This window comes from Lagenorhynchus albirostris, chromosome 2 (genome assembly GCF_949774975.1).
Source record: "Lagenorhynchus albirostris chromosome 2, mLagAlb1.1, whole genome shotgun sequence".
Classification (NCBI taxonomy): Eukaryota; Metazoa; Chordata; class Mammalia; order Artiodactyla; family Delphinidae; genus Lagenorhynchus; species Lagenorhynchus albirostris.
The window spans coordinates 9,031,607-9,055,064 of NC_083096.1; the positions used below are offsets into that span (position 1 = coordinate 9,031,607).

Consider the following 23,458-nt stretch of genomic DNA (forward strand, 5'->3'; position numbering starts at 1 on the left):
ATGATTGTTTTTAGAGTATGCTGTGGACATATAAACAAAATAATGAATATCCCCAGGTTAAAGGTGCTCATTGTTTCTATGACTTTTAATTTTTCTAAGTTCTCACATCTGCTGGAATCTTTACATCCTTTTGACTTTTGGTTGTCATGCATCTAGGTAATATTTTTAAAATCACGTGTACATCTGCCCTGGGATACTGTATTTGTGATACTGGATCTAAAACATAGCAGAATACTTATTAGCATTTCCAGATAACTTTATCCTAAAGAGGAAAACATTTTTTATCTGGTAGGAAGAGGTAACTTTTTCAAAGTCACAAGACGTAAGAGGAAGATTATTGGGATTGAAAGATTAAGTAATTTGTTCTTTTTTTCTCCATGCGGGACCTACAGTTGTCCCTTGAACAACATGGGTTTGAATTGTGTGGGTCCATTTATACACGGATTGTTTTCAATAAATATACAAAAATATATGTGTAGAACATCATGTGCAAGACTTATATTGAAGTGGATAGCCTATCCTTACACAGAAATAGGGTGAGTGATATTTAATATAAAATTAATAATGTGTCAGTTTTCTTACTGTTTTGTAACTTTGCTTTCAAATAATTACTTTGCTGTAGAGTATGCCTTCAAGATTATCATGCAAAGCAAAGAGAGCATGGAGGAAGCACATGATTAAACTCTTTGGCCTAGAAATGATACACATTCACATTATATGACCCCAAACTAGTAACATAGCTTCACTTAGAAGAAAGGGGGCTTGGAAATTAGATCATCACTTTCCGGCAGCAACTTAACCCTAGAGAAGGAGAGTGTGGATCTTTGGAGGTCAGCTTGCTGTCTGTCATACCACTGTTGACGTGTGTCTCTCCAGACTACTATCTCTAGACTCAAACACACACCCTTTTGACAAAAGTGGCGTCATACTGTAAGACAAAACATATTAAACATTCAATTTGTAAGCTAGATAAATAGTTCTTAGAAGTGAAATGTGCCTTGTCAAATTTGATGCTCCATTAAAATTTATATAAGAAAACTAAAAGGAAAAGGAAAGATTGGTTTTATTAGGTGAGCAAAAAGAGAAAATTTAAAGAAAAATTAAAAGTAGCCCTTTCATTTTATAAAATACGTTGAAAGATTAAGAAACCAGGCAGTCAGTTGGGGTTTTAAGAAATTTGGGAATTTTTCATTTTTTATTTTATTCTGTTTGGAATATGCTTAATTTTAGCTAAGTTATTAGAATTTAAAGATAGGTTGGTGGAGTACAGGTGGTTATCGTTAATTACATCCAGCTGTCTATAAGGAAGGCGAGAAGAATCTTAAGTCTTAGGTGCCAAATTTGCAACATTTTCTTGTGTGAATTTGAGGAGATTAACATACATATTATTTCTTGGTCTCTGTGGCTGGCATTTAGTAACATTTAGTAATATGTTAATGATATTTTTTTAAGTAACTTTTTTTGGGGGGGAAAATTTTAGATTTTCAGAAAGGTTACAAAGATAGAAGAAAGTTTCAGTGTGTTCCTCATCCAGCATTACTTAGTGTTAACATCTTACCCAATCACAGTGCATTTTGTCAAAACGAAGGAATAATTAACACTAATACAGTGTTATTAACTAAACTACAGACTTCATCTGGATTTTACCAGTTTTCCCATATATGTCCTTTTGCTGTCAGTATCCAACCCAGCCTAACATACTGCATTAACCGTGGTCTCCTAAGCCTTCTCCAGTCTGTGACAGTTACTTAGTCTTTCCTTGCCATTCATGACCTTGAGACAAATTTTAAAGAGTTCTGGTTTGGCATTTTGTAAAGGGTCCCTCATTTTAGGTTTGTCTGATGTTTTCTTATGATTACACTGGGATTATGGATTTTTGCAAAAAACACCTAAGGTGAGGTGTTCTTCTCGTTGCACTATATCAGGGGCCACATGACATTAGTGTGGCTTAAATCCTGTGATCATAACCTTGATCCTTTGGTTAAGGTTGTGTCCATCAGACTTCATGGGTATTTTTTACCATATTAAATAATATATATAAAATATACAGTATAAATATAAATAATAATCATAATGTATATCTATGCAGGGCTGGAGTCTCTTCAGTATGTTTTGTTGACGATTTACATTCAGCTCTTATGGGCAGCATCTGTGGCCATAAATACTCTTCATGACCTTGAGCATGTATCCACTTCCTCATATATATGTGTTATGATATATATAAGTTGATATATATGTGTCACTTCAACATTCTTTTAAGGGGGAATAAAAAGTAACCCTTTTTGCACAGTCTGTGTGAATTGATGTCAATATCAGGGACCTCAAGCTAGAAAGTGGGTGTGGAGGAGGGAGCATGTGACAGTTGGAAGTACTTTGTATTTGCAAGTTACATTGATGGTACTGAATCTAAACACTGAGACCTGGGGCAACAGGCCAAGTACTGTCCCATGTAGCAAACAGCTACTGCATATTAATAATTGAGCATTTAGGTCACCCCAAATTAGAAAATTCTGTGACATTTCCTATAGCTACTACTGAGCCTAGTAGTGATGCATGGTGTTTCAAGGGATCCTGTAACCAATGGGCAAAGTAGGAAATGCTTCTGTCTCAAAGTTAAGGGAAGGCCTTCGGTTGGGGAAAGACTTCTAAGAAACGAATGCATGGCATACATAAATTAATAAGTTTGTGCCTAATGCATAGATTTGAAAATTAGCAATGCCTTAGAATTTGTCCTGTCCTTCTACCTAGTTAGAAAATCCTGGAAAAATCACTACTCTTAGTATAGTTTCTCTTAGTATTTTTTTTTCCACATAAGGAAGTTGATTTATGATTTGATATTTATACATTGTCTACAGATTAACATATGATCATGGCAACAGGTACAAGAAAGTATTATTTGTAGATAAGATGACAATTATCCTTCCATTTGACTTTTTTTTTATATTGCTGGGTTCCTCAGCTTTTTATGATTTGGGCCCTTTGGTGTGAGGTCACTCCTGCTGGGTTCCTCACCTTTTTTTTTTTTTTTTTTTACATCTTTATTAGAGTATAATTGCTTTACAATGGTGTGTTCGTTTCTGCCTTATAACAAAGTGAATCAGTTATACATATACATATGTTCCCATATCTCTTCCCTCTTGCGTCTCCCTCCCTCCCACCCTCCCTATCCCACCCCTCCAGGCGGTCACAAAGCACTGAGCTGATCTCCCTGTGCTATGTGGCTGCTTCCCACTAGCTATATACCTTACGTTTGGTAGTGTATATATGTCCATGCCTCTCTCTAGCTTTGTCACAGCTTACCCTTCCCCCTTCCCATATCCTCAAGTCCATTCTCTAGTAGGTCTGTGCCTTTATTCCTGTCTTACCCCTAGGTTCTTCATGACATTTTTTTTCTTCTTAGATTCCATATATATGTGTTAGCATATGGTGTTTGTTTTTCTCTTTCTGAGTTACTTCACTCTGTATGACAGACTCTAGGTCTATCCACCTCATTACAAATAGCTCAATTTCGTTTCTTTTTATGGCTGGGTATATTCCATTGTATATATGTGCCACATCTTCTTTATCCATTCATCCGATGATGGGCACTTAGGTTGTTTCCATCTCCGGGCTATTGTAAATAGAGCTGCAATGAACATTTTGGTACATGACTCTTTTTGAATTATGGTTTTCTCAGGGTATATGCCCAGTAGTGGGATTGCTGGGTCATATGGTAGTTCTATTTGTAGTTTTTTTAAGGAACCTCCATACTGTTCTCCACAGTGGCTGTATCAATTCACATTCCCACCAGCAGTGCAAGAGGGTTCCCTTTTCTCCACATCCTCTCCAGCATTTATTGTTTCTAGATTTTTTGATGATGGCCATTCTGACTGGTGTGAGATGATATCTCATTGTAGTTTTGATTTGCATTTCTCTAATGATTAATGATGTTGAGAATTCTTTCATGTGTTTGTTGGCAGTCTGTATATCTTCTTTGGAGAAATGTCTATTTAGGTCTTCTGCCCATTTTTTTTTTTTAATTTGTATGACATTTTTATTATTCACTATTATCCATTTTCAGAAGGTTTGTAAATTATTCAAATAGAAAACTAATTGGACAGTATACTTCTTGAAAGATATTCTTGTTAACAAACTAAGTTACAGCAACTTAGTCATATTAATGCAATACCCAATGTTTGTAATATTATGGAGGAGCACTATATGAGAAAAATACATTTTAAAATATTGTAAAACCACTAGTAAATACAGAGGAAAAGTACTACCTTTTCTTTTCTTTTTTTTTTCTTTTTTTAACATCTTTATTGGGGTATAATTGCTTTACAATGGTGTGTTAGTTTCTGCTTTATAACAAAGTGAATCAGTCATACATAAACATATGTTCCCATATGTCTTCCCTCTTGCGTCTCCCTCCCTCCCACCCTCCCTATCCCACCCCTCCAGGCTGTCACAAAGCACCGAGCCAATATCCCTGTGCCAAGCGGCTGCTTCCCACTAGCTATCTACCTTACTACGTTTGTTAGTGTGTATATGCCCATGACTCTCTCTCGCCCTGTCACAGCTCACCCTTCCCCCTCCCCATAACCTCAAGTCCGTTCTCTAGGAGGTCTGCGTCTTTATTCCTGCTTTACCCCTAGGTTCTTCATGACATTTCTTTTCTTCTTAGATTCCATATATATGTGTTAGCATACGGTATTTGTCTTTTTCTTTCTGACTTACTTCACTCTGTATGACAGACTCTAGGTCTATCCACCTCATTACAAATAGCTCAATTTCGTTTCTTTTTATGGCTGAGTAATATTCCATTGTATATATGTGCCACATCTTCTTTATCCATTCATCCGATGATGGGCACTTAGGTTGTTTCCATCTCCGGGCTATTGTAAATAGAGCTGCAATGAACATTTTGGTACATGACTCTTTTTGAATTTTGGTTTTCTCAGGGTATATGCCCAGTAGTGGGATTGCTGGGTCATATGGTAGTTCTATTTGTAGTTTTTTAAGGAACCTCCATACTGTTCTCCATAGTGGCTGAACCAATTCACATTCCCACCAGCAGTGCAAGAGTGTTCCCTTTTCTCCACACCCTCTCCAACATTTATTTTTTCTAGATTTTTTGATGATGGCCATTCTGACTGGTATGAGATGATATCTCATTGTAGTTTTGATTTGCATTTCTCTAATGATTAATGATGTTGAGCATTCTTTCATGTGTTTGTTGGCAGTCTGTATATCTTCTTTGGAGAAATGTCTATTTAGGTCTTCTGCCCATTTTTGGATTGGGTTGTTTGTTTTCTTGTTATTGAGCTGCATGAGCTGCTTGTAAATTTTGGAGATTAATCCTTTGTCAGTTGCTTCATCTGCAAATATTTCCTCCCATTCTGAGGTTGTCTTTTGGTCTTGTTTATGATTTCCTTTGTTGTGCAAAAGCTTTGAAGTTTCATTAGGTCCCATTTGTTTATTTTTGTTTTTATTTCTATTTCTCTAGGAGGTGGGTCAAAAAGGATCTTGCTGTGATTTATGTCATAGAGTGTTCTGCCTATGTTTTCCTCTAAGAGTTTGATAGTTTCTGGCCTTACATTTAGGTCTTTAATCCATTTTGAGTTTATTTTTGTGTATGGTGTTAGGGAGTGATCTAATCTCAAACTTTTACATGTACCTGTCCAGTTTTCCCAGCACCACTTATTGAAGAGGCTGTCCTTTCTCCACTGTACATTCCTGCCTCCTTTATCAAAGATAAGGTGACCATATGTGCGTGAGTTTATCTCTGGGCTTTCTATCCTGTTCCATTGATCTATCTTTCTGTTTTTGTGCCAGTACCATACTGTCTTGATTACTGTAGCTTTGTAGTATAGTCTGAAGTCAGGGAGCCTGATTCCTTCAGCTTCATTTTTCTTTCTCAAGATTGCTTTGGCTATTCGGGGTCTTTTATGTTTCCATACAAATTGTGAAATTTTTTGTTGTAGTTCTGTGAAAAATGCCAGTGGTAGTTTGGTAGGGATTGCATTGAATGTATAGATTGCTTTGGGTAGTAGAGTCATTTTCACAATGTTGATTCTTGCAATCCAAGAACATGGTATATCTCTCCATCTATTTGTATCATCTTTAATTTCTTTCATCAGTGTCTTATAATTTTCTGCATACAGGTCTTTTGTCTCCTTAGGTAGGTTTATTCCTAGATATTTTATTCTTTTTGTTGCAGTGGTAAATGGGAATGTTTTCTTGATTTCACTTTCAGATTTTTCATCATTAGTGTATAGGAATGCCAGAGATTTCTGTGTGTTAATTTTGTATCCTGCTACTTTACCAGATTCATTGATTAGCTCTAGTAGTTTTCTGGTAGCATCTTTAGGATTCTCTATGTATAGGATGATGTCATCTGCAAACAGTGACAGCTTTACTTCTTCTTTTCCGATTTGGATTCCTTTTATTTCCTCTTTTTCTCTGATTGCTGTGGCTAAAACTTCCCAAGCTATATTGAATAAGAGTGGTGAGAGTGGGCAACCTTGTCTTGTTCCTGATCTTAGTGGAAATGCTTTCCGTTTTTCACCATTGAGGATGATCTTGGCTGTGGGTTTGTCATATATGGCCTTTATTATGTTGAGGAAAGTTTCCTCTAATGGTTTATCAATTTTGTTTATCTTCTCAAAGAACCAGCTTTTAGTTATTGATCTTTGCTATTGTTTCCGTCATTTCTTTTTCATTTATTTCAGATCTGATTTTTATGATTTCTTTCCTTCTGCTAACTTTGGGGTTTTTTTGTTCTTCTTTCTCTAATTGCTTTAGGTGTAAGTTTAGGTTGTTTATTCGAGATATTTCCTGTTTCTTAAGGTAGGATTTTATTGCTATAAACTTCCCTCTTAGAACTGCTTTTGCTGCATCCCATAGGTTTTGGGTCATCGTGTCTCCATTGTCATTTGTTTCTAGGTATTTTTTGATTTCCTCTTTGATTTCTTCAGTGATCACTTCGTTATTAAGTAGTGTATTGTTTAGCCTCCATGTGTTTGTATTTTTTACAGATCTTTTCCTGTAGTTGATATCTAGTCTCATAGTGTTGTGGTCGGAAAAGATACTTGATACAATTTCAATTTTCTTACATTTACCAAGGCTTGATTTGTGACCCAAGATATAATCTATCCTGGAGAGTGTTCCATGAGCACTTGAGAAAAATGTGTATTCTGTTGTTTTTGGATGGAATGTCCTATAAATAGCAATTAAGTCCGTCTTCTTTAATGTATCATTTAAAGCTTGTGTTTCCTTATTTATTTTCATTTTGGATGATCTGTCCATTGGTGAAAGTGGGGTGTTAAAGTCCCCTACTATGAATGTGTTACTGTCGATTTCCCCTTTTATGGCTGTTAGTATTTGCCTTATGTATTGAGGTGCTCCTATGTTGTGTGCATAAATATTTACAATTTTTATATCTTCTTCCTGGATCGATCCCTTGATCATGATGTAGTGTCCTTCTTTGTCTCTTCTAATAGTTTTTATTTTAAAGTCTATTTTGTCTGATATGAGAATTGCTACTCCAGTTTTCTTTTGATTTCCATTTGCATGGAATATCTTTTTCCATCCCCTTACTTTCAGTCTGTATGTGTCCCTAGGTCTGAAGTGGGTCTCTTGTAGACAGCATATATATGTGTCTTGTTTTTGTATCCATTCAGGCAATCTGTGTCTTTTGGTGGGAGCATTTAGTTCATTTACATTTAAGGTAATTATCGATATGTATGTTCCTATTACCATTTTCTTAATTGTTTTGGGTTCGTTATTGTAGGTCTTTTCCTTCTCTTGTGCTTCTTGCGTAGAGAAGTTCCTTTAGCATTTGTTTTAAAGCTGGTTTGATGGTGCTGAACTCTCTCAGCTTTTGCTTGTCTGTAAAGGTTTTAATTTCTCCATTAAATCTGAATGAGATCCTTGCTGGGTAGAGTACTCTTGGTTGCAGGTTTTTCTCCTTCATCACTTTATATATGTCCCGCCAGTCCCTTTTGGCTTGCAGAGTTTCTGCTGAAAGATCAGCTGTTAACCTTATGTGCATTCCCTTGTGTGTTATTTGTTGTTTTTCCCTTGCTGCTTTTAATATGTTTTCTTTGTATTTAATTTTTGACAGTTTGATTAATATGTGTCTTGGCGTATTTCTTCTTGGATGTATCCTGTATGGGACTCTCTGTGCTTCCTGGACTTGATTAACTATTTCCTTTCCCATATTTGGGAAGTTTTCAACTATAATCTCTTCAAATATTTTCTCAGTCCCTTTCTTTTTCTCTTCTTCTTCTGGAACCCCTATAATTCGGACGTTGGTACATTTAATGTTGTCCCAGAGGTCTCTGAGACTGTCCTCAGTTCTTTTCATTCTTTTTTCTTTATTCTGCTCTGCAGTAGTTATTTCAACTATTTTATCTTCCAGGTCACTTATCTGTTCTTCTGCCTCAGTTATTCTGCTATTGTGATCCCATCTAGAGTATTTTTAATTTCATTTATTGTGTTGTTCGTCGTTGTTTGTTTCATCTTTAGTTCTTCTAGATCCTTGTTAAATGTTTCTTGCATTTTCTCTATTTTATTTCCAAGATTTTGGATCATCTTTACTGTCATTATTCTGAATTCTTTTTCAAGTAGACTGCCTATTTCCTCTTCATTTATTAGGTCTGGTGGGTTTTTACCTTGCTCCTTGATCTGCTGTGTGTTTTTCTGTCTTCTCATTTTGCTTATCTTACTGTGTTTGGGGTCTCCTTTTTGCAGGCTGCAGGTTCGTAGTTCCCGTTGTTTTTGGTGTCTGTCCCCAGTGGCTAAGGTTGGTTCAGTGGGTTGTGTAGGCTTCCTGGTGGAGGGGACTAGTGCCTGTGTTCTGGTGGATGAGGCTGGATCTTATCTTTCTGGTTGGCAGGTCCACATCTGGTGGTGTGTTTTGGGGTGCCTGTGGATTTATTATGATATTAGGCAGCCTCTGCTAATTGGTGGGGTTGTGTTCTTGTCTTGCTATTTGTTTGGCATAGGATGTCCAGCACTGTAGCTTGCTGGTTGTTGAGTGAAGCTGGGTCATGGTGTTGAGATGGAGATCTCTAGGAGATTTTCGCCTTTTGATAGTATGTGGAGCTGGGAGGTCTCTTGTGGACCAGTGTCCTGAAGTTGGCTCTCCCACCTCAGAGGCACAGCACTGACTCCTGGCTGCAGCACCAAGAGCCTTTCATCCACACGGCTCCTCAATTTGGGATGATTCATTGTCTATTTATGTATTCCACAGATGCAAGGTACATCAAGTTGATTGTGGAGCTTTAATCTGCTGTTTCTGAGCCCATTTGACTTTTAAGTTAGGAAATTTTATCCTTTTGCTACGAGTGTAAATAATAGTTCCTCCTATAGAAAGAAATTTTAAGCAGTAGCTTTTATCTTTTTATTTAGAGGTTTTTTTTTATGCTTATACAATTCTTTCTGTAATTGGAGATTTAAACTGCTGTTATGGAAGCATGGTTTGACTAGGTTTTCAATGATTTATGCTTTGGTACAGAAATGAGATTCTTGTTGCAACTAACAGAGTTTCTCTTCTTGGAGAATGTGCAGTCCCTGCCGTTTGGCGTTGCCGTGAAAACAGGAGATTCGATGCCATCCTTATTTACAGCAGCAGTGATATCTCTTCTGATCAGACTGTAGCTTCTCAGAATGTAGGGAAAAGCAAACTCTGTGCCTAGGGTTAGGCCCAGCTTTGTTTGCCCCAAGTCCCTGTGCTCTGGCTCCCCAACATTACAGCATTTGTTTTATTGTTACAGTCTCAGTCATTAATCCCAAGGCATGTCCACATGCTGTATTTGCTGTGTCAGAACCATATGCTACCTACAGCCAGGCTCTCCTCATGAGAATCTAGGTCTTCCATTGAGCCTAAGTCACCAGTTGAAACACCTGAACTCTTTATCAAGAGCACTTCAGTGATGAGAGATGTTCTAATAATGTCAAACATCAAAATATAATAAAAAGCAGTTGGGGTCTTAAACTCTGTGCACATCTGAACTGACTTTTCTCCAGTAGACTTTGAGTCCCACATTCTGAGGTCTGTGGTGTTGGGTGACTTTAGTCCAGTTCTAAACTTTATCTGTTGCCCCACAATAGTAATTTAGGTTCTCTGTTCTGTTCATTCTATTTCCTTATTAAGTACTTTTCTTTAGGAATTCTCTGTTTTGCTGTATTTTATAAAATTGGAATCTCCATGGTCATTAGACTATAGACCAACCAAAACTTTCTTCCATTTTTGTCACTGCTGTTAGACATTATACTTACCATGTCCCATTTAGAATTTGATGAGCAAAAGCATCTTGGTATATAACAGACTGAAATATAAAGATATACTAAAGAGGAGTTCTCGAGGACCATCTCAGAAATGTGCGATAAGGAAAAATAGAAAAGGAGATTGTGGCAGGGGGAAGCAGCCTCCTCTCGAATAGGATTGCCAAGTGTTTAAAGACAGAACAAGGAAGATGAGAAGTGGCTAATGGCTTCTGTGTGGCCTGTAGCTTCTCACAGGGTTGCACGTCAATAGCACTTATGCTGGAGTGATTCAGAGGAAGTTCTTTGCCTGGCTCCGAGCTTCAGTGTGAGCCACATGTGAAAGCAAGCCTGTGGGAGGAATGAATGACAGAGATGCTTCCAGTAAGGACCTTGATGAGGATGGAAGATTTGAGACTTGAAACATGAAGCAGCCAGCACTCTGCAGTTTTCAGTGTGGTCCTGTGGATGGATAAAGACAGTGTTTTAGGTGTATTGGCTGGATAGCCACAGATTATTTAACAGTTCTGATTGCCTACACATTTAATGTTTAATAAATGTACCCTGAAATATTTGGGCCAGTTCCTGTTCTTAATCCAAGTTTTTGGTAAGAGTTTATCCTGTGTTTTATGTATTGTTAATAACTGATGGTGACCATGGCAGTAGGTACTACTGAGTGCAACCAGTGATGGGAGAACTTAAGAGGAGAGTGTGCGTAGATTGAGGTTCTTACGACTGATTTTCTTTTAGCAGCAGCTTTAAGGATTTATTGGCTCTGACTCCTTCCACACACAGGAAAGTAAAAACTAGCAGCCACACCCATGTGGCTTTAACAGTGAAATATTGTTCTCAGGGGTGCATGAGCAAGTTGAAAGCACAAGGAAAAAGTACAGATGACAGTTTCTCTTAGTGGGGGAATGGAGAAATTGTTAGATTATTTAAAAACCATAACATAAATATTGCCACTATTTGCAAGTTATCATATGAGAAAGAATTCTGAGTCATGAAAATAACTGGTCTTTAAACTTATTCTCCCAATATCCCACGCCATCCCTAAAAGATATAGTCCACTGTCTCCTGAAAGCCTAAAGGATCAAAAAGCTGCATACTGGGATTTAAAACGAAAACGCTGCAGAAACTTTCGGGAGGACACCAAGGACTCTGGAAGCATCTCTTTTAAAGGAACTGACCCATTATAGTGCTTGTAAACAATGTTTATGCCCAGTGAACTAAGTGGCTTCTCCAAGCCCTTTTCTGAAAATGATAGGTCCTGACATCATGTAGAGTATGTGGAACAAAAACACTGGGGGCAAAGAATCAAAACAGTTTAGACAGATAACATCTTTGAGACAGTCTGATAATGCTTGTGTTCCAGAATTACAGAGGGAAGGAAGAATGAAATGGGGTCATCGGCATCTTCCTGCAGCTCTGTAAATCTGTCGACGATTGCCAAACTCAGAAAGCCATGTGAAAGGAGAGCGAGTCAGAGTAAGGAGGATCAGAGGATATCTCTGACAGTCGTTTCTGGTAAGGGCATTGGAACATCTGCTCGTCTGAATTCTGGGCAAATGTGTTAAGGAAGGTTTTGTGTGTGGTGATTTGATCTAAACACAGAGAGCAGAAGAAGTCCCTATTAAATATTTGATAAATTGTCCTTCCATCAGTGTGCTGACAAAACTGCAGAACGGATTTCCTCTACCAGCTGTGAAAGTGTAATGTATTATACACAATGTATTAGTGTAGGGTTACCGCACAGAGAATCTTTGGAATATTTGCATACACCATATGTATTCTTTTTTTTTTTTAACATCTTTATTGGGGTATAATTGCTCTACAACGGTGCGTCAGCCCCCACCCCACAACAAAGTGAATCAGTCATACATAAACATATGTTCCCATATGTCTTCCCTCTTGCGTCTCCCTCCCTCCCACCCTCCCTATCCCACCCCTCCAGGCTGTCACAAAGCACCGAGCCAATATCCCTGTGCCATGCGGCTGCTTCCCACTAGCTATCTACCTTACTACGTTTGTTAGTGTGTATATGTCCATGACTCTCTCTCGCCCTGTCACAGCTCACCCTTCCCCCTCCCCATAACCTCAAGTCCGTTCTCTAGGAGGTCTGTGTCTTTATTCCTGCCTTACCCCCTAGGTTCTTCATGACATTTTTTTTCTTAAATTCCATATATATGTGTTAGCATACGGTATTTGTCTTTCTCTTTCTGACTTACTTCACTCTGTATGACAGACTCTAGGTCTATCCACCTCATTACAAATAGCTCAATTTCGTTTCTTTTTATGGCTGAGTAATATTCCATTGTATATATGTGCCACATCTTCTTTATCCATTCATCCGATGATGGGCACTTAGGTTGTTTCCATCTCCGGGCTATTGTAAATAGAGCTGCAATGAACATTTTGGTACATGACTCTTTTTGAATTTTGGTTTTCTCAGGGTATATGCCCAGTAGTGGGATTGCTGGGTCATATGGTAGTTCTATTTGTAGTTTTTTAAGGAACCTCCATACTGTTCTCCATAGTGGCTGAACCAATTCACATTCCCACCAGCAGTGCAAGAGTGTTCCCTTTTCTCCACACCCTCTCCAGCATTTATTGTTTCTAGATTTTTTGATGATGGCCATTCTGACTGGTGTGAGATGATATCTCATTGTAGTTTTGATTTGCATTTCTCTAATGATTAATGATGTTGAGCATTCTTTCATGTGTTTGTTGGCAGTCTGTATATCTTCTTTGGAGAAATGTCTATTTAGGTCTTCTGCCCATTTTTGGATTGGGTTGTTTGTTTTTTTGTTATTGAGCTGCATGAGCTGCTTGTAAATTTTGGAGATTAATCCTTTGTCGGTTGCTTCATGTGCAAATATTTTCTCCCATTCTGAGGGTTGTCTTTTGATCTTGTTTATGGTTTCCTTTGCTGTGCAAAAGCTTTGAAGTTTCATTAGGTCCCATTTGTTTATTTTTGTTTTTATTTCCATTACTCTAGGAGGTGGGTCAGAAAGGATCTTGCTGTGATTTATGTCATAGAGTGTTCTGCCTATGTTTTCCTCTAAGAGTTTGATAGTTTCTGGCCTTACATTTAGGTCTTTAATCCATTTTGAGCTTATTTTTGTGTATGGTGTTAGGGAGTGATCTAATCTCATACTTTTACATGTACCTGTCCAGTTTTCCCAGCACCACTTATTGAAGAGGCTGTCCTTTCTCCACTGTATATTCCTGCCACCTTTATCAAAGATAAGGTGACCATATGTGCGTGAGTTTATCTCTGGGCTTTCTATCCTGTTCCATTGATCTATCTTTCTGTTTTTGTGCCAGTACCATACCGTCTTGATAACTGTAGCTTTGTAGTATAGTCTGAAGTCAGGGAGCCTGATTCCTCCATTTCTTTTTTTCATTCTCAAGATTGCTTTGGCTATACAGGGTCTTTTGTGTTTCCATACACATTGCAAAATTTTTTGTTCTAGTTCTGTGAAAAATGCCAGTGGTAGTTTGATAGGGATTGCATTGAATCTATAGATTGCTTTGGGTAGTAGAGTCATTTTCACAATGTTGATTCTTGCAATCCAAGAACATGGTATATCTCTCCATCTATTTGTATCATCTTTAATTTCTTTCATCAGTGTCTTATAATTTTCTGCATACAGGTCTTTTGTCTCCTTAGGTAGGTTTATTCCTAGATATTTTATTCTTTTTGTTGCAATGGTAAATGGGAGTGTTTTCTTGATTTCACTTTCAGATTTTTCATCATTAGTGTATAGGAATGCCAGAGATTTCTGTGTGTTAATTTTGTATCCTGCCACTTTACCAGATTCATTGATTAGCTCTAGTAGTTTTCTGGTAGCATCTTTAGGATTCTCTATGTATAGGATGATGTCATCTGCAAACAGTGACAGCTTTACTTCCTCTTTTCCGATTTGGATTCCTTTTATTTCCTTTTCTTCTCTGATTGCTGTGGCTAAAACTTCCAAAACTATGTTGAATAAGAGTGGTGAGAGTGGGCAACCTTGTCTTGTTCCTGATCTTAGTGGAAATGCTTTCAGTTTTTCACCATTGAGGATGATGTTTGCTGTGGGCTGGTCATATATGGCCTTTATTATGTTGAGGAAAGTTCCCTCTATGCCTACTTTCTGCAGGGTTTTTGTCATAAATGGGTGTTGAATTTTGTCAAAAGCTTTCTCTGCATCTATTGAGATGATCATATGGTTTTTCTCCTTCAATTTGTTAATATGGTTTATCAGATTGAAAGATTTGCGTATATTGAAGAATCCTTGCATTCCTGGAATAAACCCCACTTGATCATGGTGTATGATCCTTTTAATGTGCTGTTGGATTCTGTTTGCTAGTATTTTGTTGAGGATTTTTGCATCTATGTTCTTCAGTGATATTGGCCTGTAGTTTTCTTTCTTTGTGACATCCTTGTCTGGTTTTGGTATCAAGGTGAAGGTGGCCTCGTAGAAGGAGTTTGGGAGTGTTCCTCCCTCTGCAATTTTTTGGAAGAGTTTGAGAAGGCTGGGTGTTAGCTCTTCTCTAAATGTTTGATAGAATTCGCCTGTGAAGCCATCTGGTCCTGGGCTTTTGTTTGTTGGAAGATTTTTAATCACAGTTTCAATTTCAGTGCTTGTGATTGGTCTGTTCATATTTTCTATTTCTTACTGATTTAGTCTTGGCAGGTTGTGCATTTCTAAGAATTTGTCCATTTCTTCCAGATTGTCCATTTTATTGGCATAGAGTTGCCATGATCTCTTTTATTTCTGCAGTGTCAGTTGTTACCTCTCCTTTTTCATTTCTAATTCTATTGATTTGAATCTTCTCCCTTTTTTTCTTGATGAGTCTGGCTAGTGGTTTATCTATTTTGTTTATCTTCTCAAAGAACCAGCTTTTAGTTTTATTGATCTTTGCTGTTGTTTCCTTCATTTCTTTTTCATTTATTTCTGATCTGATTTTTATGATTTCTTTCCTTCTGCTAGCTTTGGGGTTTTTTTGTTCTTCTTTCTCTAATTGCTTGAGGTGCAAGGTTAGGTTGTTTATTCGAGATGTTTCCTGCTTCTTAAGGTGGGCTTGTATTGCTATAAACTTCCCCCTTAGAACTGCTTTTGCTGCATCCCATAGGTTTTGGGTCGTTGTGTCTCCATTGTCATTTGTTTCTAGGTATTTTTTGATTTCCTTTTGATTTCTTCAGTGATCACTTCATTATTAAGTAGTGTATTGTTCATATGTATTCTTTGTCTATTCTAGTGGTTAGCTGGATGACTCATTTTCAGGCTAATATTCAAGCTAGGCTCTATCTAGTGCTGGAGAGAAGTGGATTTGAATCTCAGCAGTCACTTGCTAGCTGAGGAATCTTGGGCAAGTCACTTAGCTTCTCTAAGCTGTCAGAAAAAGACAACAATGGGTTGGGCATGGAGTACGAGAGGAAAACAGGCATCAAGGATGGTGCCATATTTTGGGATGGAGCAGTTGGAAGCATAGAGTTGCCATCAGTAGGGATGAGGGTTTGCGGGGAGGGAAAAAGGGTTTGGAAGTGATGCTCGTTGTTGGTCGTACTAGATTTGAGACACCTTGTAGATATACAGGTGAAGATGTTGAGTAGGAAGTTGGATATAAAAGTCTGGAAAGAGGCTTGGGAGGGAGATAAATATCTTGGAGTTGACAGCATGTGGCTAGTGTTCAAAAATGTCACTAAGGGAGTGAGTAAAGATAAGGAGATGTTCTCGAGGCTAAGAGGTCGGAGAGAAGAGGAGGAATGCATGAAGGAACTTGAGAAAGTCTGGCTGTGAAGGAGAAGGAAGCCAAGAGAGTTTGTGTCCTGGAAGCCAAGGGAAATTAAATATTCCAAGGAGGAGAGAGTCATCACTTGTGTTAAGTAACGTGAGGACTGAGAGATGCCAGGTGGATTAAACTACTGGGTTATTGGCGATGTTGAGTAGAATTGTTTTTAGAGGAGTGGTGGGGATGAAGTTAGTAACGGATTTAAGACAGAAAGAGAGATAAGAGGTGGGAAAATGAGATGACGGATATAGACAGAGTTTTCAGGAGTTTGCTGCAAAGAGGAGCAAAGAATTAGGACCGTAGCTGGCAGAAAGAATGGGGATCAAAATCCTTGTTTGTAGGCAGTGAAAAATAACAGTGTTGGTGTGTGATGTGAAAGACCCAGAGATCCAGTATGAAAGGAAGGGTTGCTGATCACGGAGAGAGGAGAAATGCTGGGCCCAGTCCCCAGGCAGCTGCAGGAGAGGGGATCTCGGTTACCTCTGCCGGGAGTGCAGACATTTCTAGATGGTAACTGGTGAGAAGGAAGGATGTGTGGGCACAGACACAGGTGGGTTGTTCTGAAGCAGCAAGCAAAGTTGCTGGCCGAGAGCGAGTCTAGGAAGGAGTGTTAGAAGTGTGGGGAGAGGGGGCAGTTCTGAAATAGTATGCAGGAGAGAAGGAGGTGCAGTGTCGTGGGTGATCAGCTCCAGAGGCCCATCCAGGAGTGGTTAGAACACACAGGAGGTTAGTTCTTTTCTTTTGTATAAACATTTCAGCCTTCTGGACCATCTAAAGGGTTTCAAAACAGTTACATTCTCACAAGACTGAACTTCTATCAACCTTAACTGTCACTGCAGGGTTTGTCTGTGCTATAACTGGAAGTATTTGTTGAGCTCACGCATTGCATCAGCACCATGCTGAAGGGCTGAAGAAAGAATTTAAAATTTATGTAAACCATATCTATTTGGTTATGAATAGAACTTCAAAAACCAACTTCTTGAATCTCTTCTCCCCGACCTCCCCACCTCCGCACCGCCACGCCCGTCTGGTTCCTTTCTGCATCTCCTCCATTGCAGTAAACGTCACCACCATCCATTCACTTGCTTTTAGCCCAAAGTCTTGTCAACACACATCCAAAATAGTTCTCAAGAACTGTTGACTCCCTTTCTTCTCCGCTTGTGTCACTGTAACTCACGCCGTCCTCCCTCCTCACTTAGATGGTTAGAACAAGCTGCTCACTCATCTCCCTGCTTCTGCCTGTGGCTGCTGCTTGTGCCTCTGCTGAGTCCACAAGTAAGCCAGCCTGGTCAGCGTCACCCTGTTGAAACCCTCCAGGGGTCTCCCGTTGTGCTTAGAAGAAAACCTGTACTCGCCCGCATGGCTGTGTCTGAGCTTGCCTTTCTGCCTAACTTCAGCCTCTTCCACTCATACCCTTGCCCACTGGATTTCAGTCATCTGGGCCACCTTTTCTTTCTTTTTAGTGCTCTGCGAAAGTTAAGGGCTTTCCTGTCTCAAGGCCTTTGTCATTTGTTATTTCCTCTGCCCGAATCCTAATCTCTCAACTCTATGTAGCTGGTTTCTGCTAATTGCCTTCTAAAGACGTTTTTACGCTCTGATGCCATCTCCTCAGAGAGGCCTTTCCTGGCCATTCTACTCAAAGTACCCTCTTCTTGTGTCAGAGGTACTCGCTATCATATTATCCAGTTTTCCTTCACAGCGTGTAACGGACTCTGAGTCTATCTTGTTTAAAGTTTTATTCTCTGTCCCTTCCTGCTCCTACTAGAAATAAGCTCCTTGAGCACAGGAATTTTGTCTGTCTCATTCCCTGTTTGTGCAGCTTCTGACAGAGTGCCGGGTGCATGGGGGTCGCCCAGGAAACGATAGGAAGTACTGATAAAAAAATGGAAGATAGGGGCTCCCCTGGTGGCGCAGTGGTTGAGAGTCCGCCTGCCGATGCAGGGGACGCGGGTTCGTACCCCAGTCTGGGAAGATCCCACATGCCGCGGAGCGGCTGGGCCCGTGAGCCATGGCCGCTGAGCCTGCGCGTCCGGAGCCTGTGCTCCGCAACGGGAGAGGCCACAACAGTGAGAGGCCCGCGTACCGTAAAAAAAAAAAAAGGAAGCCAGAACGTGAATATTTTCCTCCCTTTTAAATTTAATACTTACCTGTCAAGAAGCTATCTTGCTGAGTTGTGTGTAAGTAAGTGGTGGATGAGTTAGTTGTACTGCATATCATGGAGTTAAGAGCGTGTGCTCTGGAGCCATATTTGCTGCATGAAAATGAATATGCAACTTTGGGCAAGTTACTTAACCTCTCTGAGTCTAATTTTCCTCTCTGTAGAGCAGGGCTAATAATAATAATATATATCTATAGCACTTTCCTGAGGATTGAATGAGTTAACTTGAGCATACTGTATGGCATAGTAGGGACTCAGTAAATATTATCTAATATTTATGTTTAATTCATACATGACTCATACCATTTCCTATCCATAGAATCAATAGCTGAGGAAATAAAAATAATTTAAATAGCTTTTAATGATACTTTGAATATGCCATATGTTAGGAAATAAGCTGTTTTAAATGATCTTAAAAGTTCCTGTTGGATAAGACTGATATATATATATATATATATATATTTTTTTTTTTTTTGTGGTACGCGGGCCTCTCACTGTTGTGGCCTCTCCCATTGTGGAGCACAGGCTCAGCGGCCGTGGCTTATGGGCACAGCCGCTCCGCGGCATGTGGGATCCTCCCGGACTGGGGCACGAACCCGTGTCCTCTGCATCGGCAGGCGGACTCCCAACCACTGCGCCACCAGAGAAGGCCAAGACTGATATATTTATGCAAGAAGATTATTGGCTCTCTGGCTGCAACTTTAAGAGTGGTTCAGTGTATTTGCTGAAAATTGTGATGGTGTCTGGCAGTGTGCCACAAAACCAGTTCGTGAAATTAAACTGACGATTAGGAAAACCATGTTGAAAATATTGTTAAAGCATCCAGTGTGGAAGTTGTTCTATAAAGACTTTTCTTGCTCCAAGGAGAGTGCTTAAGAGTAGCAGGTATCCTATAAACTGATATGGCTTAAAATGTTTGCACTCCATGAAGAAATAGCTGCATATTTCTCCTTAAATCTTGTTCTGTTATGTGTAAGTTTTTGTTTAAGCTTTGCTGAGGGAATGAGGACTTGTTTTCTTACGAAAAAAAGTCATTAATAGTGCTCATCAGAATGTGATGGGAAACCTCTATATTAAAGCCTAAAACAAAACAATCTTTAGCATTCAACACAAAATTGCTTTCACGGCGCTAGTTCCCAATCTCAAAATAAAGGGAAGAAGCTTTGTCACCAGGGTAGCCGCCTTCTTAGATTTCATTCTCTTTCTCTTTTGGACAAAGGAATGAGAATACAAGGAGAAAGACCCAGAGAATCATTTAGACACAAACCTTTGGGGAAAGGGGTTTTCCGTTAAGAGTAAGCTTAGAAAGTCAATGCCTGCTTTCTGAAAAGGCAAAAATGGTTCCTGGTGCCCTGCCCAGTATTCAGAGTCTGGCATTAGCACTGCAACAGAGCAGCCTCAAATCCCAAGGGTACTACAGGGGTCAGGCCAGGCTCTGCTTGGCTGAATAGGTACTGGAGCGGGTTGGAGCAATATGCGTTACCAGGGCCAGGAGAAAAGAGGCAGGAAGGAAATGACAGCTCTGCAGAGATTTCCAAACAATTGGAAATAACCAAAATGCTCTTAACCTTTGTTTCTTAAATTCAGTGGTGGCTGGCGTTATTATTTTTTTGCAAAGAAAATTTTTATTGTACAGAAAATAGCTCTTCACATGGTTACATAAATTCTACAGCCGTGAGATGAAGGCAGCATTATTATCACTAGTTTACATATGTGACAGCTGAGACCCAGGTTAATTTTGGGAAGATCTAGCTGCTCTATTTGAACATATTCTTACAGTGCGGTAATGAACATATGGTAAAAAATTCAAATCTTAAGTGTATGCCTTGTAACCTGTTATAGATGTAACTTAAACATTGTAACTACAACCAAGATCAAGAGACAGAAAATGCCCATCACCTTAGAATCAATAAAAACTGAGTTCATTTGTCACAGGGCATCTGCAAGGAAAAGAAAAAAATTAATCATTTATTTAATAATTGTCTTTAACAATTATTTTTGTGCACATCTTTCATTGTGTTATATACTAACAGAGTTTATGCAATAAACTTTGCAAGCCAGGTTAATAGCACAGATGGAGAAAGTGATCAAGCTTGAAACTCTCTTTTGTTCTCTTCCCCTTAGCCCTTAAGTAGTTTATGGCAGGGGTTTGGTCTGCTGCCTGTTAGGAACCTGGCTGCTTCACAGCAGGAGGTGAGCGGCAGGCAAGCCAGTGAAGCTTCATCTGCCACTTCCCATCGCTGGCATTACTGCCTGAGCAATCCGTGAACAATTTCTCCACCTCCAGGGAAAAAATTGTCTTCCACGAAACCGGTCCCTGGTGCCGCAAAGGTTGGGGACTCCTGGTTATGGCATATTTGGAAGAAGTTGAAGTAGAATGTGGTGCTGGTTGGGCAGGGGATGGAAAGTTATTGAAGATATTCATTGAGCTGCTTTTTTTAGATAAAGTTTTTTTTTTTTAATCAGTTAAAAGATTTTGAGAGAACCAATTTGATGCATATGAGTGCATTTCAAGTTGTACCTTTGTATGTTATGACCAGAAATCTGAGCATATTGAAATTTTGAGAACAGAGAAAAATGAGTGGTCCTAATTTGTTCAAGGAAGTACAGGTATTTAAGCTAAAATTGAGTGTGTGGATAGACCAGATGCTAAAAGCTGATTTTTCCTCCATTGCTTGAATGTTCTGACTCAAATAAATGATACGTTTTGGAGAATTTCAGAGCTTTCCAGTGGAAACAAAATCGCAGTTTTAGAGATGAGTCACGAGGTTTGAGTATCAATTATGCTCAAGTTTTTGCAGATATATTTCTTGAGCTAACCTTAGAAGTTGGGGCTTCCCTGGTGGCGCAGTTGTTAAGAGTCTGCCTGCCAATGCAGGGGACGTGGGTTCGTGCCCCGGTCCGGGAGGATCCCACATGCCGCGGAGCGGCTGGGCCTGTGAGCCATGGCCGCTGAGCCTGCGCGTCCGGAGCCTGTGCTCCGCAACGGGAGAAGCCACAACAGTGAGAGGCCCGTGTACCGCAAAAAAAAAAAAAAAACCTTAGAAGTTGTTTGAGTTACCAAGTACCCATCCTTCAAGAGAGGGGGACAAAGTGAATCTTTGAATTCCTGGAATTTTAAACTTTTGAACCGAGTGTATCAATCTTAGAATATCCTTATGATTTGGAACATATGGCAAAATTGTAGACCTAAGTCCAATGGCTTATATAATCTCTTTCATGGAATTTCTAAAATCAAGTGAAAGCTAATAATGACTGATGGAAACCTTGAGTTATAGACAAGATATTCTCTAATAGAACTCAGTTTTTTCTACCTTCCCAATCTGCTCCCAGGTCTCAAAATATTTTAGTCTGTTAGTATTTTCATTGAACTTGATCAGTATAAACAGTATTGGTCTTATAACTGAGTACTTTTGTATGCATACATTTAATTAAACTTTTGGAACCACTTTTGCATTATTTCCAGAAATTGGAAATGTACAAAAGGCTCCCCTGTCAAAAGATTTTTTGAATGTATAGCTTGCTGTAGAAAACATTCATTTGACTGCAGGGAAGAACAGAGTTGTTTTTTGTTTTTGTTTTTGGATAAATTTGTTTTATAAATTCAACGCAGTTTGTCAGCAAACATTATACACTTCTTTGTCTTTTAGCAACCAGTGTATGTTGTTCTAATTAAGAAATGCCCCTGATAAGCTTCTAGGAGGGATCTGCATTTGAGGAACCTTCAGGCAAGTATACCTGTGTTTGTGATTGAAACATGAGTATAATGCTCTGGGTTGGGGGAAAACATCCTGTAAGCTGTAACTTGAAGATGAATTTTGCATAGCGTAAAGGCAGTGTGAAATTGGAGCAAAGCTAGATCAGGAACCTGAGGAAAGAATCACTCACTTCAGCAGCTGTGGCCAGTGGCCAGGGAAAGATAATTCTCTGAAAGAACAGTAAATAATGCATAGCTCAATTTCAAGGTAACAGTGAGCATGAGTGAGTTTAGAGGTGAATTGTTCATTCTACTCAAGCACAATGGAATAGCGCCTTCTGAAATGGAGTTTGTTTCTTAATTAATTAATTAATTAGTTTTCTGTACTTGAAGACCCTCACCAATGAATATTATATTTACTACAGTAAAATAAAACTTCTCTGAATATATTTTGAGGATATTTTTTTCTGCTTAGACTTAAAAAATTTTTAAAGGTAATTATATACGAATCCTAGGATGAGTAAGTTGGTCACTATTGAGTCTTTTTAAACTTTACTCCATTTCCTTGAGCAGTTTATTTAAATGTTATAATCCTACATTTCATTAAATGTTATAATCCTATGCTCATTCACTCGTTCATTCATTCATGTTTACCGCATACTTACTCTTTGCCACAACCTGTGACAGGTGCTAGAATTGCAATGATAAACCAGGTTAAATGTTATCCTTGCAGTTAGCGAATTGGAGGTTTGGTGTGCTTGTGTTTAACCTGTGCTCTGAGAAATCCTGAAGGTTTCAGGGGATGCCTCAGGGCCACCAGTAGAGGCGAGGGGGATGGGAGGAGAGGGGCCAGAAGTTCCTGACTCATCTTTTTTCCACACTTGCTCTTTCTCTGTTTTACCCTTTGATCTTAAAAGATTTCAGTTGCATAAAAGATTTGGATGCTAAACCAGTTTAAAATTCCCAATCCAGTTAGCCTAACTGCTCTCAACAAGTCCTCCTTTTCCAGTCTCTTCAAGTTTTCACTTATTTGCTCGATGAACGTTAGACATCAGGGATTATGCTGAATGTCACAATGGATTATAAAATATAGTTGTTGCACTCAAGAAGTTTTCGATCTAGTAATATTTTATTTTACTCAGCTCTTTTAAGATTAGAGCTGTTGAGGTGACCTCCACCAGGTTACAGCTATTCTGCGAAGCCTCTTCCAAAATTCCTCTTGCAGTTCAAGGACACACTTGTGGGCTGGTGGAGGGGCAGTCAGGAGCAGTAGTTGCTGTGGCCTCAGGAGAGGACGGACTGCTTACCCTGCCCATGGGTGGGGCTTAACCTTTGTTCATAGTACTGCATGTTCACACACAAGCCATGCCGGGAATTTCCTGAGATTTTGGCCATCCAGATGAAGAAGAACTTAAATAACTTTCCAGGGATGAACAGTGCCTTTTGTGTTAATCACAACTGCTCTCCTTTCCCACGATTGACAGCAGCAGGTCATCGTGTCACTAGGTAGCCAGGCCGAGAACTGCAGCCCCGAATTAGCTCACGTAGTGCTTTATTTACTGCTCTTGGCTGCT

General features: G+C 39.2%; 1 long non-coding RNA gene across 2 annotated transcripts in view; it reads left to right on the top strand.

The window, feature by feature from the left end:
* Window positions 1–388: 388 nt before the first annotated feature.
* Window positions 389–23,458, top strand: part of LOC132515665 (uncharacterized) — a 170,784-nt gene continuing 147,714 nt past the window's right edge. For both annotated transcript variants that reach the window (XR_009539160.1, XR_009539161.1), the window contains exon 1: window positions 389–536. This is a non-coding gene — a long non-coding RNA (uncharacterized LOC132515665). The remainder of the gene's footprint in view (window positions 537–23,458) is intronic.